The sequence below is a fragment of the Dama dama genome, chromosome 30 (genome assembly GCF_033118175.1).
Source record: "Dama dama isolate Ldn47 chromosome 30, ASM3311817v1, whole genome shotgun sequence".
In the NCBI taxonomy this organism is placed as follows: Eukaryota; Metazoa; Chordata; class Mammalia; order Artiodactyla; family Cervidae; genus Dama; species Dama dama.
Genome location: NC_083710.1, coordinates 66,290,258 through 66,307,704, shown reverse-complemented (window position 1 = coordinate 66,307,704; position 17,447 = coordinate 66,290,258).

Below are 17,447 nucleotides of genomic sequence, written 5' to 3'. Positions count from 1 at the left end.
AATATTACTATATTTATGGTAATTATTATAGTCAGAAAAAGATATAAGATGCCTACCTGGAAAATGAAATAACAAAAGGATAAATTGTGGCATATCTGGTAAGAAATTCTAGTAATAACCATTAATAAGTAGATGCTTGAAGCAACTTATGTATAGTGTTAAAGTTGTAATAGCCTAGTAGAGCTACCATAAAAGTAATGAATTTAATTAATGTTCTTAATGGGTGAGATACATGAATAAAAGTCATTAGTATAAGCAAGTACTGGTTCTATATTGTTTGTGTTTATATATTACATATCAACTTAAAATTCTTGCAGCAATAAGTAACAGATATCTTTGGTTATTTTGAAAAATCAAGAGTTTGAGTTAAAGCGCATTTGAATAAGTAAAAATCCATGCATTAATTTCAAAAATACATGGAAAGTACCTGTAATTTCTAATTTTATAAGGGACATTTTGACAATGATGACAAAAATACATCCAGTATATTTTGGATGCAAGGAATAGAGAGACCAAATACAAGTGAAGTTAGAGAGGGTTTGTTAGAGATGATCTGGCAGCTGCCAAAGTAGCAGTAGAAGTGAGATGGAGAGAAAAGTAGAATCAAGAGTCAAAGCCTGACATGATAAAGGTATGGTTTGGACAGTAACCTAAAAGAAATTCAGGGTTTTAAGGCTCTAAATGTGACTAGGAGGATAAAACACTAGACTTATAATATTCCCTTTTCTGGTTCACTAGAAAGAGTTTGTACTTTAGACAAGCTTGTTCAAAACTGCATAGTGAAAGGAATGGAAGATGAGAAAGAAACTCAGTAAAAAGAGAGTTCCTAGGATATGTGAAGTAAATAAGTAAGTAAGTAAGTGAAGTCGCTTAGTTGTGTCTGACTCTGTGACCCCATGGACTGTAGTCTGGCAGGCTCTTCCATCCTTGGGATTATCCAAGAAAGAACACTGGAGTGGGTTGACATTTCCTTCTCCAGGGGAACTTCCTGACCCAGGAATCAGATCTGGGTCTCCTGCTTTGTAAGCAGACTCTTTACCATCAGAGCCACCAGGGAAGCTCAGGACATGTGAAATTGTTGCCAAACTTTTAAAACTTTTGAGAAGAGGATTGGGAAATAATTATTTGCACACTACATATCCATTGCTCCATTATTGCCAAATAAATTCAACCTCAAGTTTGTTCAGGTGGCAATATATTCAGGAGAGGTAGTTTTCTCTAGTGTGCCAGGGAATGAATTACAATTAGTCAAAACTGATTAAAGCACTAGAGCTTAAACTGATTACTTCTGGTAACCAGCTGTTCTCGTCACTCAGTTGTGTCTGATTCTGCAGCCCCATGGACTGTAGCCCACCAGGCTTCTCTTTGAATGGAATTTCCCAGTCAAGAATACTGAATGGGTTGCCATTTCCTACTGCAGGGGATCCTCCCGACCCAGGGATCAAACCCAAGTCTCCTCTTTTGGCAGGCAGATTTTTTACCACTAGTGCCAGTAAGGTATATGATCCTGTCCTATAGCCAATGAAACCAAAGGGCAGTTCTGCTGGGAGGATGGAGAACATGGCTTCCGTGAAAGGTTTTCCTTGGATAAGGAGACAAACACAAAGATAAACCATATCTTCTTCTCTAAGATGGTGTCATGAAAGAATGTGATGGCTAGAGACGCTGTAGTCTTCCTGTGACCAATAGCTAAACCAAAAAATTTGGCCATGACTCTGGGTGAAACAGAGTCCCACTGTTCATCAGTGCTGGGCTATTCCACTTTCACCAAGGTTGTATAGAGTTCCTGACAGGCTATCCTGGAAGAAGGTAAGGCATTCCTCAAGACCTTTCATGCCATATTAAAAAGTTGGACCATTTTTGTAACCACATGGGAATTATGAACAGCTATAATATGTGAAGTGATGTGGTCAGATTGCATTTTAGATAGGACAAGTGGTGACTAGATTTGAGGGAGACAAGATTTGTGACAAGGAAGCCTACAAAGTCATTATAGTCATTTCAGAACATGGTAAGAGGAAAATCAGGGAAAACAATTTTATAAAATATTTTAATAGCTTCAATAAAAAGCTATTTGTGTTTCTCTGTAACAACTAGAGACCTTATTTTCAGAGTTAAAAATAACATTTCCTCCTCATATTTAAATACTCTGAATTATTTTCTAGGAGTACTTAGAAAGATTGCCATTTCTTAAAACTTGAACTAGTGATAGTGTTAAGATACACACTAAATTATACATGGCAAAATTAAAAAAAAAAAAAATCACTGTTTTAAGAGATGTATTTTTACCAAGAAATTACAGCATGCTATACTGAATGCCTAAACACAAACAAAAGTTTTGTGGAATGAATTTGCTATTCTCTATGTAGACTAAGAAGAAGTTGCTTTCTTAAAATTACCTATATTGAAATAGACTTTTAAAATATTGACTTTTAATTATTTAAAGCATCTAGATTTATGCTCTGATTACAATATCTAGAATTCATCCCAATGGAATCCCATTACAGTATTTAGTGATGATATTGAGACAATTTTGTTTACTTCAAAGTGTTCTCACTTTTAATGTGAAAAATGCTTTATTTCACTTATCTTTATACTTTCTTTTCTTTTTTTCACCATAGGCTAGGATAAAAGCATTCTTCAAGCCAGAATACTGGAGTGGGTAGCCTTTCCCTTCTCCAGGGGATCTCCCCAACCCAGGGATCAAACCCAGGTCTCCTGCATTGCAGGTGGATTCTTTATCAGCTGAGCCACAAGGGAAGCCCAGGAATACTGGAGTGGGTAGCCTATCCCTTCTCCAGTGGATCTTCCCAACCTGGGAATTGAACCAAGGTCTCCTGTATTGCAAGCAGATTCTTTACCAACTGAGCTATCTGGGAAGCCTTTCTTTAGTAAGCTGTAAACAGTTCCATTTATGCTATTAGAAGAAAAAATTGTACTTTAATATTAAATGAAAAAGTTGGATTTTAAAATTTCTACTGGATTAGGCATCAAAGATATTAATGTTTAAAATTAAGTAAACACAGCCCTTTAAGAAAAATTACTTTAAAGCTTTCTTTAAAAAGTATCATAAAGAAATTCAGTAAGACATATTTACTATAGTACATATCAATACAGAGGAACTTACAAGAGGTGGAGAAAAACCCAATGCTGTGCTTGCAATTAGAAGATCCTGAGGGATCTTGAATAAAGATAGAGAATCAATCTTCAGGCTACAAGATGTTGAACACAGTCTTTGAAATTTGGGAGCAACCTTTATTAAGTTGATTTTCTCATGTCAGTTTGAGGAAATGTCCCATTAACTGCTAATACCCAATTAAGGTTTGTCTCTCTTTATCTTCTAGTTGAGTGTTTTATCTACAACAAAACCATGCCCTCGAAGAATATAAATTTACTGGATGGTGTAAGCACCCATGTGTTTGAGCATGTATGTGGTTGCATGTGCATGTATTCATGGATGCTTTCATGTATTATGTGTGTGGGGGGCAGTAGACATTCCTGTAGTTGGTGTTGTGCTAACAATGAGGGGTTTCAAACAAGGTAGACATGGCCCCTGCCCCCAGAAGGCTTCGAGTCGACTGGGAAATACTGACACAAGTAATAAAGTTCGAGTTACTAATAATGATGGGGTTATAGAAACTGAAGAGTCTCCAGAAAAATTCCTACATGAAAGTGTTGGAGATAGGACAGAGAGTTGCACATGAAGGGCATAGCACTGTCATGAAAGAGAGCAGCAACTTTGAGGAATAGAAAGTATTTGCACAGTGCTATCCCTGTTGGCTTAGCAGTAAAGAATCTGTCTGCAATGCAAGAAATGTAGGAGACTTGGGTTCAATTCCTGGGTTGGGAAGATCCCCTGGAGAAGGAAACGGCAGCCAACTCACTCCAGTATTCTTGCCAGGAAAGTCCCATTGTCAGAGGAGCCTGGCGGGATACGGTCCATGGGGTTGCAAAGAGCCGGACGTGGCGGAAGCAACTGAGCACACAGCATATCATTTAGATTGAATATTTAGATTCTGGACAGATGATGATGGAGAGGTCTGCAGGAGCCAGGCCCAGTATGCTAAGTCCACTGTGGACTTAGCAAATAAGATGCAATTCCATCTTATTTGAAGGATATTGGACAATTTTTGAACAGGTTTTCTGTAGGAAGAGATAAAATCATATTTACTTCTTAAACAATGTTGGTTGTGATGTAGAGAGTAGACTGGTAAGGAAGAATACTGGGTAAAGGGGCATTAGTTAAGAGGATAAAAGATCAAATGGAAGATAAGATAAAAGGAAGATGTTGACTTGGATTCCATTGCTGACAGTGGCATGGATTAAAAAGGATGGATTCAAGAAAGACTTACAGAATCAAAAGATTTTTCAAGTTAACATAGTGATTAGTCTCTAAGAGATGAAATCTTAGTGGCTGTGTTTTTATCTGGCTTTACTATTTTCTAGCTATGAGAGGACAGACAAGTTGTCTTGTTTCTTTACCTGAACAACAGGAGAAAAACAGTGCCTAATAATTCTGCTGTAAACCTCAAAGTTGATCAATGCAAATAATTTAGGGCAGTCCCAAATATGTAGTAAGTGCTTTAATTATTAGCAATTTCTATACGTCATTGGTTATGCTTCAGAAGATAAGGAAAGAGCAACATATAGACCTTAGATTCCTGGATCAGTCATTGTATGGAAGATTTTATTATACATTCAAATGGTAAATATTAATAATAGGGAGATGATTTTTTGGGGAAAATATAAATAATCAGAGAATAAGTAATGATACATCAGATACATATTAGTTAGAACAACCAGTCTGTAGGACATATTTATAAACCAGACCAGAAATCAGCAATACATGCACATAGGATTTGCAAGTTGATAAATGCCTATTATGCAGAAGGCAAGAGGGCATGTATTAATACATTAGAATCAGACAGACCTGGATATAAATCTCAGCTCTGTTACTTCTTAGTTGTCCTGGGAAACCCTGAGGCTCAGTTTTCTCATTCTCAGTGTGTGATTAGAGTAGTTTCAAATGATATAAAGTACTTGAAATGGTATGTACCAATTAATCAGAAGTGATCTCTTTCCAGGAACTTTGTTTGTAGTTGAAGTAGTAGCTTCTGCAATCACTAACACTGCACTTATACCAGCCAGTGACTTCAAGCAGAGCCTAACAGTGCTTTTCTTTATGTCTCAATTATGCACCCTTGCTTCCTACCCTAGAGTTACTGAAGTATTGAGAGATAGCAAGAATTGCCTGCACTTCCAACTAGAAAGTGCAAGGAAATTAGATTTTCCTTTCTTCCTTCTCCGGATAAACAGCTACTTCTCAGGATAGTTTCTCTTCTCATAGAACAATCTGGTGACACCAAGCAGTCATGCTTGATATCCAACAGCAGCCAGTTAAATAACATTACATCAGATTTGCTTCCCCTCCTACCTGGCCTCAGTCCCCCTTTTGCATGCTTGCTTTCTGCAATCACACTGAGTAATAAATCTGAAGCACATAAAACTTTTCCTCAGGTTCATAGTTTCTGGGAAATCTAAGCACAGTAATTCTTTTCCCTTATTGTATGGATCAAATGGAGCAATGCCACTAGATGACTCACTAGTCCAATGGCAATCAGGACGCTTTTGCTTGTATTAAGTGAGAGTTGATCACTGTAGTGACACCATATCACTGACTTTTACCAGAGATGATTCCAGTTCAAGATATTCAAGATAGTGACATAGGAAGTCATCTCTTAAGTCATTCTGAAGTCACTTCTTCTCACAGACACACGAAGCCTACAGCTACTATGGAATAATTTCCTCTGAAAGAAACCCCAAAACTAACTGAGCAACTGTTATAAATAGTCAAACAAGAAAAATCTTGCATTTAAGTGCATTCAACTGAAAAGCACCCAGTTGTTTGGTGAAAGATGCTATCTTGTTTTTCTTAAAGCTTTGGCCCAAGCAGCAGTCATCTAATAAATTAAAACACATCCAGATGACTACTGGAATCCTCCACAGAGGGCAGGCATTATGATCACAGCCATTATAACCACAGACACCCTCATAATCACAGCCTTCTCCAAGTCACCAGTTATCTCCTGACAAGGTACGCATCTGGTGCCTGGTTTTTATAGCTGCTATCTCATAGACACTCTTTGATTGCCTGGTTCTGTGGCTAGTGGGACTTACAGTCCTTATAGACTGTAGTAAATGGAGAAAGAATTCTTAACTACCAACCCAAAGGCACAGCATAGAGACAGGAGAATGAAGTATAGCCCAGTCTGTTAAAGAGAACTGTTTAATTCACAGCTGTGGCCTGAAGGGCAGGCTCCTTGGTAAACATGTAGCTAAGGACAGACGACAGCCCTCTCCGGAGACTGGAGAGACTGGTGTGTGCCATATTCACTTTCTCCCACTGCTCTGCTGCAAGTTGACCTCTGAGAAAGGAGCATGTGGACACATCAGGCGCCTTGGCTTTGTGGCTGTCACTCAGAAGACACACCCCTTGGTAGCCTGGGTCTGCGAGCATATTCATATAAGTTGAATATGTGTTCAAGTTCAATAAGATGGTAGCAAACAAATAGCTCTCAACTATCACACCAGGATTCAGGGCAGAGACAGATAGAAATATCATCTCCCAGTCTTCCCCTGAAAGAGGTTTGCATACTTTAAGATCTGCTGCCTGAGTGTCTGATTTCTAATCCGCCTGAATCTAGACTAAGATCCTCCCTTTTAGGACAGTGACAGGCCTGGGAACACATTCAGCTACTATAATGTAGCCTGCTTGGGTAATCAGAAAGGTTTCTGAGATCGTCAAGAGCTAGGGAAGGGTTAAACAATAAGCTTCATCTGCTACCTGCGGCCACTCTTTCAAGACAGGGAGTGGTTGCTATTTTACCTAATTCATATAAACTGACACAGAGAGTGAAGCAAATTGAAGAAACAGAGGAGTATGCTCCAAATAAAGGAACAAGATATAAAACCTAAGAAAAAGACCTTAATGGAGATATTTATCAATAACTAAAAAAGAGTTCAAAACGATAGTCATAGACATGAACCAAACCCAGGAGAAGAACAGATAAACAAAGTGAGAATTTCAAGGATATAAGACGATGCCAAATAGAAATTCCAGAACTGAAAAACATAGTAACTAAACTGAAATATACAACAGAGGGGTTGAACAATAGACTAGATACAGCAGAATAGAGAAGTCAATGAACTCAAAGATAGGGCAGTGGAAATATCCAACAAGAATAGTAAAAAGAAAAAAAATTAAGTGAAGACAGCATAAGGAATGTATGCGGCAACATCAAGAAAACCAATATTCACATTATCAGGACACCAAAGAGAGAAGAAAGAGAGGCAGGAAAGCTATTTTAGGAAATCATATCTGAAAACTTATGTAACCTTGGAAAGAAAGAAATGAAAATCCAGGACACATAGAAATTTCTAGATAAGAGAAATCCAAAGAGAATCACACCAAAACTCATTATAATTAAAGTGCCAAAATTAAAGAGAATCTTAAAAGTAGCAAGAGAAAAACAGTTTGTCATGTAGAAAGGAACCCCAAGGAGTTTGTCAGATTTTTCAGTAGGAAATTTGTAGGTAGGAAGGGAGAATAATGATATATTCAAAATGCTGAAAGAAACTGCCAACCAAGAATACTCTAACTGGTAAAGTTATCCTACCAAATTGAGTGAGAGGTAAAGAGCTTTCCAGACAAGTAGAAAAGCTAAAGGAGTTTATCACCACTAGACCAGCCTTTTAATAAATGTTAAGGAAACTTAACGTGAAAAGGAAGGGTGCTACTTAGTGACAAAACAAGTTTCACTGGTAAATGTACATGTAGTAAAATATAGAATAATATAATGTTGAAAAAAGGTTTTGGCAATAACTTACAAAGCATGAAGGTTAAAAGACAAAAGTAGTAAAAGTAACTATTGGTGTAATAATTTGTTAGCATATATACAACATGTATATACAATGTAAATTGTATATGTAAAATGTAAATGGTGACATCAAAAACAATTGAAGGAGAGAGTGGTAAAAATGTAGAGCTTTAGAATGTATTCAAATGTAAGGTATCAACCTAAAATTCACTATTATAAACACAAGTTGTTTTATGTGTAAGAGTGACATCAAATACAAAACAAACCCTATAGTAGACACACAAAAGATAAAAGAATCAAAGTATATCACTACAAAAAAATCATACAGATGGCCAACAGGTACATGGAGAGGTGCTCAACATCACTAATCAGGGTATCAAAAATCAAAACCATAATGAGACATTGTTTACACATGTCAGAATAGCTATTATCAAAATGACAACAAATAAACATTGGCGGGGATACGAAGAAAAGGGAACTCTTGTGCACTGTTGATGGGAATGTAAGTTGGTACAGCCACTGGGGGAAACTGAATGGAGGTTTCACTAAAAAAAAAAAGGAAAAAAATAAACAAACTACCCAAGGTTCATTTATCCACTTCTGGGTATTTTTCTGGAGGAAACAAAAGTACTTAAATGGAAAAGTTATCTACACTCATTTTATTTCAGTTTAGTTCAGTCCTTCAGTCATGTCCGACTCTTTGCAACCCCATGGACTGCAGCACACCAGGCTTCCCTGTCCATCACCAATTCCCGGATTTCAGACAAACCCATGTCCATTGAGTCAGTGATGCCATCCATCCATCTCATCCTCTGTCGTCCCCTTCTCCTCCTACTTTCAATCCCTTCCAGCATGAGGGTCTTTTCAAATGAGTCAGCTCTTCGTATCAAGTGGTCAAAGTATTGGAGTTTCAGCTTCAACATCAGTCCTTCCAATGAACACCCAGGACTGATCTCCTTTAGGATGGACTGGTTGGATCTCCTTGCAGTCCAAGGGACTCTCAAGAGTCTTTTCCAACAACACAGTTTAAAAGCATCAATTCTTCGGTGCTCAGTTTTCTTTATAGTCCAACTCTCACATCCTTATATGACTACTGCATAAACCATAGCCTTGACTAGACAGACCTTTGTTGGCAAAGTAATGTCTCTGCTTTTTAATATGCTGTCAATGTTGGTCATAACTTTCCTTCCAAGGAGTAAGCATCTTTTAATTTCATGGCTGCAATCACCATCTGCAGTGATTTTGGAGCCCAAAAAATAGTCTTCCACTGTTTCCCCACCTATTTGCCATGATGTGATGGGACCAGATGCCATGATATTAGTTTTCTGAATGTTGAGCTTCAAACCAACTTCTTCACTCTCCTCTTTCCCTTTCCTCAAGAGGCTCTTTAGTTCTTCACTTTCTGCCATAAGGGTGGGGTTATCTGTGGTTATTGATATTTCTCCTGGCAATCTTGATTCCAGCTTGTGCTTCATCCAGCCCAGCATTTCTCACGATGTACTCTGCATACTAGTTAAATAAGCAGGGAGACAATATATAACTTGACATACTCCTTTTCCTATTTGGAACCAGTCTGTTGTTCCATGTCCAGTTCTAACTGTTGCTTCCTGACCTGCATACAGGTTTCTCAAGAGGCAGGTCAGGTGGTCTGGCATTCCCATCTCTTTTAAAATTTTCTACAGTTTGTTGTGATCCACACAGTCAAAGGCTTTGGCATAGTCAATAAAGCAGAAATAGATGTTTTTCTGGAACTCTCTTGCTTTTTTGATGATCCAGCAGATGTTGACAATTTAACCTCTGGTTCCTTTTCCTTTTCAAAAACCAGCTTGAACATCTGGAAGTTCATGGTTCACGTATTGCTGAAGCCTGGCTTGGAGAATTTAGAGCATTACTTTACTAGCATGTGAGATGAGTGCAACTGTGTGGTACTTTGGGCATTCTTTGGCATTGCCTTTCTTTGGGGTTGGAATGAAAACTGACCTTTTCCAGTCCTGTGGCCACTGCTGAGTTTTCCAAATTTGCTGGCATATTGAGTGCAGCACTTTCACTGCATCATCTTTTAGGATTTGAAATAGCTCAACCGGAATTCCATCACCTCCACTAGCTTTGTTTGTAGTGATGCTTCCTAAGGCCCACTTGACTTCACATTCCAGGATGTCTGGCTTTAGGTAAGTGATTACACCATCCTGATTATCTGGGTTGTGAAGATCTTTTTCGTACAGTTCTGTGTATTCTTTTCCAAGTCTTCTTAATACCTTCTGCTTCTGTTAGGTCCATACCATTTCTGTCCTTTATTGAGCCCATCTTTACATGAAATGTTCCCTTGGTATCTCTAATTTTCTTGAAGAGATCTCTAGTCTTTCCCATTCTATCGTTTTCCTCTATTTCTTTGCACTGATCACTGATCAAGGCTGTCTTATCTCTCCTTGTTATTCTTTGGAACTCTGCATTCAGATGGGTATATCTTTCCTTTTTTCCTTTGCTTTTTGCTTCTCTTATTTTAGCAACTATTTGTAAGGCCTCTTCAGACCGCCATTTTGCTTTTTCGCATTTCTTTTTCTTGGGGATGGTCTTGGTCCCTGTCTCTTGTACAAGTCACTCTTTCATTTATTGTAGCTTTACTTATAATAGCCAAGACGTGAAAGCAACCTAAGTGGCCTGTGATGGATGAACGTATGAATATGGTTTATGTACAATGGAATATTGTCATTGTTACTTAGTCATTAAGTGGTGTTCAATTCTTTTGCAACTACATGGACTGTAGCCCACCAGGTTCTTCTTTCTATGGGATTTCCCAGAGTAGAATACTGAAGTGAGTTGCCATTTCCTTCTCCAGGGGATCTTCCTGACCCAGAGATCAAACCTGCATCTCCTTCATTGGCAGGTGGATTCTTTACCAATGGAGTAGTAATGGACTATTATTCGGCAATTAAAGAAGGAAATCCTACCATTTACGATATGAATATACCTTGAGGGCATGGAGCTAGGTGAAATAAATCAGAAAGATAAATACTCTAAGATCTCACTTACATGTATAACTTCATTGAAAAAAAAAGGGGGGGACTTATAGATACAGAGAATGGATTGGTGGCTGTTGGGGCTAGAGTTGGGGGTTGGGGAGTTGAATGTGGCAGAAAAATAAGTAAAATCTTACAGTTATAAATAAATCCTGAAGATGTACTGTATGAGTATCTTTAACACTGTCTTGTATAATAAATTACTAATATCATAAATTTTTTAATTCTTGTAAGAAAAAGGTATTTAACTGTATGTGGTGGTAGATGGTAACTAGACTTACTACAGCATTCACTTGGCAGTATATACAACTGTCCAGTACCTGCAACCTGAAACTAACACAATGCCATGTGTCAGTAATATATCAAATAAAGAACTGTAAAACATTCCTGTGTGGTAAAACATGCCACAGCCAGGAAAACCAACACAAAACGACCACACAGCTATGTTTAGGTAGTGACATTTTGACTGTATCAAAAGGAACAAGCCAAATTTATATTTTGTTGGTTATATTCTGACCCCACCTTCATTCTAAACCTAGCATGGAAAACCCTTTATGAGGGGCATGGGACTTTCATGCTGTAATTGGGATGGCTTTAAATCACATTTAAAAGATGTGGTTCTCAGCATTATTTTCATCCAAAGTGAACATAAAAGACTAAAATCCAAAGTAGGTAAGGACCCTTTATTTTGGTAATTCAGTACTATTGATAATAGCTGTCTATATCTTTCTTTCCTCAAATCAGACTAGATACTTCTCTGAGAATGTTAGTCTGGTTTGCCATTATATTGAGCTTCCAGGAAGCTTCTTACATGTCTTTAATCTTCTCATACATATGTGATTAGTTTATTTTTATTTTGAAAAAGGAAACTAAATATATCAAGAGCCTTTCATTTCACATTTATATGTTGTCAACCAAAATAATAAATCAACGTTCCTAATTCATTTGGGGATGGAAATTCAATCAGAATGATACAGTAAAACATATTTTATTTTAACAAAATTGAAAGTTTCTAAACAATGTTACTCATCAAGTTAACAATTAACATTTCACAACCACTTTGGATTTTGTATTCCGAAAATTTGTATTGGATTTTGGAAATTTGTATTTCCTTTTGTCTCTTATTTTCATTTATTTGATTTTATTTGTACTTCCTTTGTTTGGTTTCACTTTTCAGAATATAATAATTTAAATATTTTCAAAAGCCACACAGCTTATTTACAAATATCAAAATATCAAATCATACACATCTTTCATAAGCACAAAATCTGTAACTTACTAATAAGCTATTTAACTTTTTGTATTTAGAGATATTAATATTTTGCAAAATAAAATATTATATTTTATCATATTAAAACCAAATAAGTAGATAAGAGATCTAACTGATATATTGCTTTCACACATACGAGCCGTACAGGTTAATAGTTAAGTCACTGCTCTGAACGAAGTTTATGTTTCCTATTGAACATGTTCATGCTATTTACATTCCAAAATACTGTGGAATTTTCTTGGCCATACAAAAGATGATTTTCATTGTAGACTTGTAGCAGTATAGCATACTACTCTTTTTAAATTACACAAGCATAATAGCAAACGACTCTCTTTGAATTAAAAGAATGTTGGGCAGAAGCCAAATCACAAAAATCCAAAATGGTTTTGTACAGATCCAAGTGTAGATGTTTGATATGAATTTTAGCAGCATTTCTGTTATTCAATGCCTTTAGCATGTACCCCTCCCCCAAAGTATTCCTGTTAATGAGTTGGTAATTTTATAACCTCCTCCCATTTGGCAGGCATATAATTAGGGTGATTTTTCACATAGAGATAAGATGATTGTCCTTGTAAAATCTATTTGGAAGACTCAGTCACTCAAGAACTATTCCTTTTGATGCTTTTAGCTGTTACTAATACTCTCTGAATATGTTTCATTTCTTTGGACATTGTTCAGAGTTATAATATCCATGCTAGCATCTATAGTGCCTTTCTGAGAATTAGGAAAATTACTTCTGTCCTTGGATCTTGGACTTGATGAAAAGATTTAAAATACACAGTATCAATTATTGCTGTTATACAAACCACTCAAAAGCTTATGGCTTAAAACAATACCGATTTATATTTTCCCCTGGTTCTGTGGGTTGGCTGGGAAATTCCTCAGCTGGTTTACCTGGATTTCCTTTTGAGAAATCGTTTACTGGCACACCAGCTGAGGTTGAAAGTTCCAGATGATCTCTCGCCCTTGTCTAGTAGAAGCCTGAAGTGCTACAGTCCATAGGGTTGCAAAGAGTCAGACACACCTGAGTACACATGCATGTGGTCGACGGCCCCTTGCTTCATCTTTCCTGTAGCCTCTCTTTCTCCAATAGCCTAGACAGCTTTCTTCATTGGTGTCTTAAGAGTAGTGATTCAAGAGGGCTAAGTGAAAAGCACACAAAACCTACGAGGGCCAATTCTATAACTCAAAACATGGCATTTCTGTCACATCCTAAATTGGTCAAAGCAATATACAAGACCAATGAAGATTTAAGGTTAGGGAAATAGACTCCACCTTTTGAAGACAGCAACTGAAAAATTATGTTGCCCCATTTTAGAATTAAAATGCTCCTTTGGGTTATAACATTGTGGATGATTGCTCATTTCAAAGAAACTTCTTCCTCCTCAAATGGACCCAGCTATACAGCAGGATACAAGACTGAAAAGTAGAGTAGGGATAAGCAGTCATGACTATCCTCTTGGCTGAACATCTTTGTTCAATGTACAATTTGAACAAGTCTGATGACTCAGTGTGTCCCCTTATATTAATTCCCAAAAGTTGATGGCTAGTATTCAATAAAGACATTTTTAATGAGAAGAATATGTAGTTAACTGGATAACTCTAATGTAGAGCATCTGGGTACAAGTGAGATGATAAATTAGTTTTATTTTGTGCTGATCAAATATTTTGAATACTTTTTATATTAGTATCTGTAAGTGTCAACTATTTCTTTACATAGTTGAAGCAGAGTAATGAAAAGGGCATTAAAACTATGATATATGATGAACAACTGAAAAAACTGAACGTTGTTTACAATCTTATAAAAACTCAATTGGCTCTGTACTATATGGCTTTACTTATATGAGATTTGACCATTAGGGGAAGTTATTAGACTAACCTGCAGTACACAGATTACTACAAAATTCAAGTGCATGTGGTACTGGATGCAGGGTAAGTGCTAAATGAGGACTTGAGGACTAAAAAAAAGAATTAATGAGAAATTCCTTAGGAACACTGATTTTGATTCAGCATTACATGAGTTAAGCTTTATGAAGATTAATTATTTGACAATGATTTGGGGAAGGTAGTAGTTTCCCAAAGCTATCACAGGAATGGATTCGAACAATAAAGCCATTTTCAATAAGGAAGAGAAGACAACTTATAGTAAACTTTTTTTTTCTTCAAACAATAAGCTTCTCTAGAAGAATAAACATGAATCTGTTAGCTGTTAAAGTACAGAGGGAAATATGTGTCTGAGGGAAAAGGGAGAAATGTTGAAATAGTTTTCATGTATACCCTTCAGAAAATTTTGAATTTTGTAGCATAAGCATGTGTTATATAACAAATTATATATACAAATTTATCAAAGCAGTGAGATTATACTGTAAGCAGTGTACACTTACTGAGATTACAAAGTGGGGAGAAAAATAATACACAATTGCACTGAATTTTTCAAGCGTGTCTGCTCTTACATTTCCCATTGTATGCTATTGTCAACTCACAAGTAGACCATATGACTTCTCCAAATACTCCATTTACTTAAAAAAAGATCAAGTTAACCAATATGGAAGAGGACATGAACTTGAAATGCCCCCTGTTTCAGCTAATGATAGAAAGTTTCTGCTGAGTCATTGCACTCTCCAAATCTATCGTACACATTTTGGCCTAGGTAGAAACCCAAGGGGGAGTCATGGGATAATATATTTCAATGCATAAAGCTAATTGGCATGTATGTGGCTTTACTCTGTGACCCTGGCCCTCATTAGACTCAATCTCTAATCACCTTAGAGACTTGGTTACTGCTTATCAAGTGGAGTTCTGTCTTTTAATACAGAGAGGCAAAGTAACAAAAATTAGAGTTCTTAACTTTGATGGGAAGAATGGCAATAAGAATAGATTTCCCAATTTAAAAAAATTTCCCCATCATTAGCTCAATCACATAGTGAAAGAAGAAAACTCAAATCTCTAAAAGGCTACCCAGGAGGAATTCAGTATTCTCTAGTTAGTACCCACCCCACTGATAAATTAGGCTACTTTATTAATCCAGATTTAGTCTTTGATTTTAATCAGCTAGGTCAATATCTGCTTTCTGGTTAAATAGATGTTATAAACAAACTACCGACAGACCACAGTAGGGATAAAATGTCAAGCTAACAAATTACATAACCTACTGTGAATGTTGATAACCACATATCACCAGCCTTTCTAAATGGACAAAGTGTTTTTGCAAAGGCTGAACCAACTCACACACGCATACTACAAATTCTACAGAATAAGTATCATTTGTCATGTGTATCATAGCCAATATAGAAAGCTTTGTGAAGATCAGAATTCAGAAAGACCATCTTTTCTATAGTTGGACAAAATTCAAACCCACTATGAAAGGATGAGAGCTATAATGTAGAACATTAAAGAGTTACAGTGATAGTATTTGGGAGTATTTTATCTAGTCATTTTTCTGATGGTGCATGTATATATGTAGGCAGTAGTAGTGGGTGGTGGTAGTGGTTGTGATGGCAGTGGTAGTAGCAATTCTGGGTGTGTGTTATTTTGGCAACACTCACTTATAATTCTACCCAATAGTAATAAGTACCTTATTTTCACCACTCACAGTGCTAAGTGTGAAGAGAAATATGTAGCAGCGGGTAATTTAGCTACATCATTTGTCATTGTGGAGATTACAAAATAGTCACTTACTGTAACAGGAAATTCTTAGAAGAGGTATCTCTGTGATGATCACATTAAACTCTAAGCCCAGAAGCAGGAAATAAAGATATCAGGACAGGTAACAGCCTAGAGCTTTCAGGCAACAGCCTAGAGCTTTACATCATACCATGTCAATTATAACATAACCTCGGGTTTGAGTATCATTTCTGCCCTTTACCAGCTGTGTGATCTTGAAGCCCTTTCTTCTGTAAACCTTGGTTATATAATGTGACTAACGGTTTCTTTCAAAAGATTGTTGAGCTAATTAAAAGAGATAAAATATCAAATGCTTGCAGTGGTTTCTGACTCAATAAATATTAGACTCTTTTTATCTTATTGCATAGTAATGATAAAGATCATTATAAAAGCTGAAATGAATATTTTATTGAATATAACAGTATGAGGGTTCTTATTTGTCCATACCCTTGGCAAGATTCTATAGAGCTTTCTAAACATTGCAAAATAGACATGAAGCTGGTTTTAATTTCCGTTTTTCCTACTACTTGTGAAATTCAGTATTGTTTTATATTTTTCTGATCCATTTAGGATTTGACTGTGAATCAATTTTTCAGACCTGTTACCTGTTTTTCTGATTTATTCTTCTTTTCTTATTGACTCCAGGATACCCTGATATGTTTTAAATATTGAATTCTTACTACTTTCAGATACTGAATGCTTTTTCATTCTCACTTTAAATTTCAAAACATGCTGGATTGAAAATAGAACTTTCTTGTAATCACATTTCCTGTAATCAATTATTTGCTTTTATAATATGTGCTTGTGTGTGTGCTCAGTCACTAAGTCATATCTGACTCTTTGCGACACCTCGGGCTGTAGCCCACCGGACTCCTCTGTCACGGGATTTCCCAGGCAAGGATACTGGAGTGGGTTGCCAATTCCTTCTCCAGCAGAACTTCCGAACCCAGGGATGGAATCAATGTCTCCTGCATTGCAGGCAGGTTCTGTACCTCGCTGGGCCACAAGGAAGCCCTTTATAATACGTACTTTTTACAGATTGTTTTAGAAGATACTTCTCATCTGTTTGTTTATGTATATTGTCCTATTTGTGGTTTCAGCTGTTATCTGTAGGTTGTGAGTTCATTTTAGAACTTTTCAGACCTTTCCTCCATAAAGCGAAGTGAAGTCGCTCAGTTGTGTCTGACTCTTCGCGACCCCTTGGACTGCAGCCTACCAGGCTCCTCCGTCCATGGGATTTTCCAGGCAACAGTACTGGAGTGGGGTTCCATTTCCGTCTCCAAAGATGGAGCCAAATTTCTCATCATTATCCACTAATCTGTTCTTGGCCCACAATGATTAACAATGCTACTCCTCCCATATAACAATACCCATGCATATACATCTGTACTAGGATTATTTTTTTTAGCTCCACTGTTAGTTTCTTCTGTATTTACATGTCACCATTTTTATTCCACAGGTGCAAATAGCATGTCATATTTGGAGGACATATTCTTTTCTGTTTGTGTTATAAAATTTAGATGCAGTTTAACAAGGTTTCTAAAAAGTACTTGCTAAAATTTCAAATACAATTTGAATTTAAATATATTGTTTATATATATTTATATAAATGTTTATATA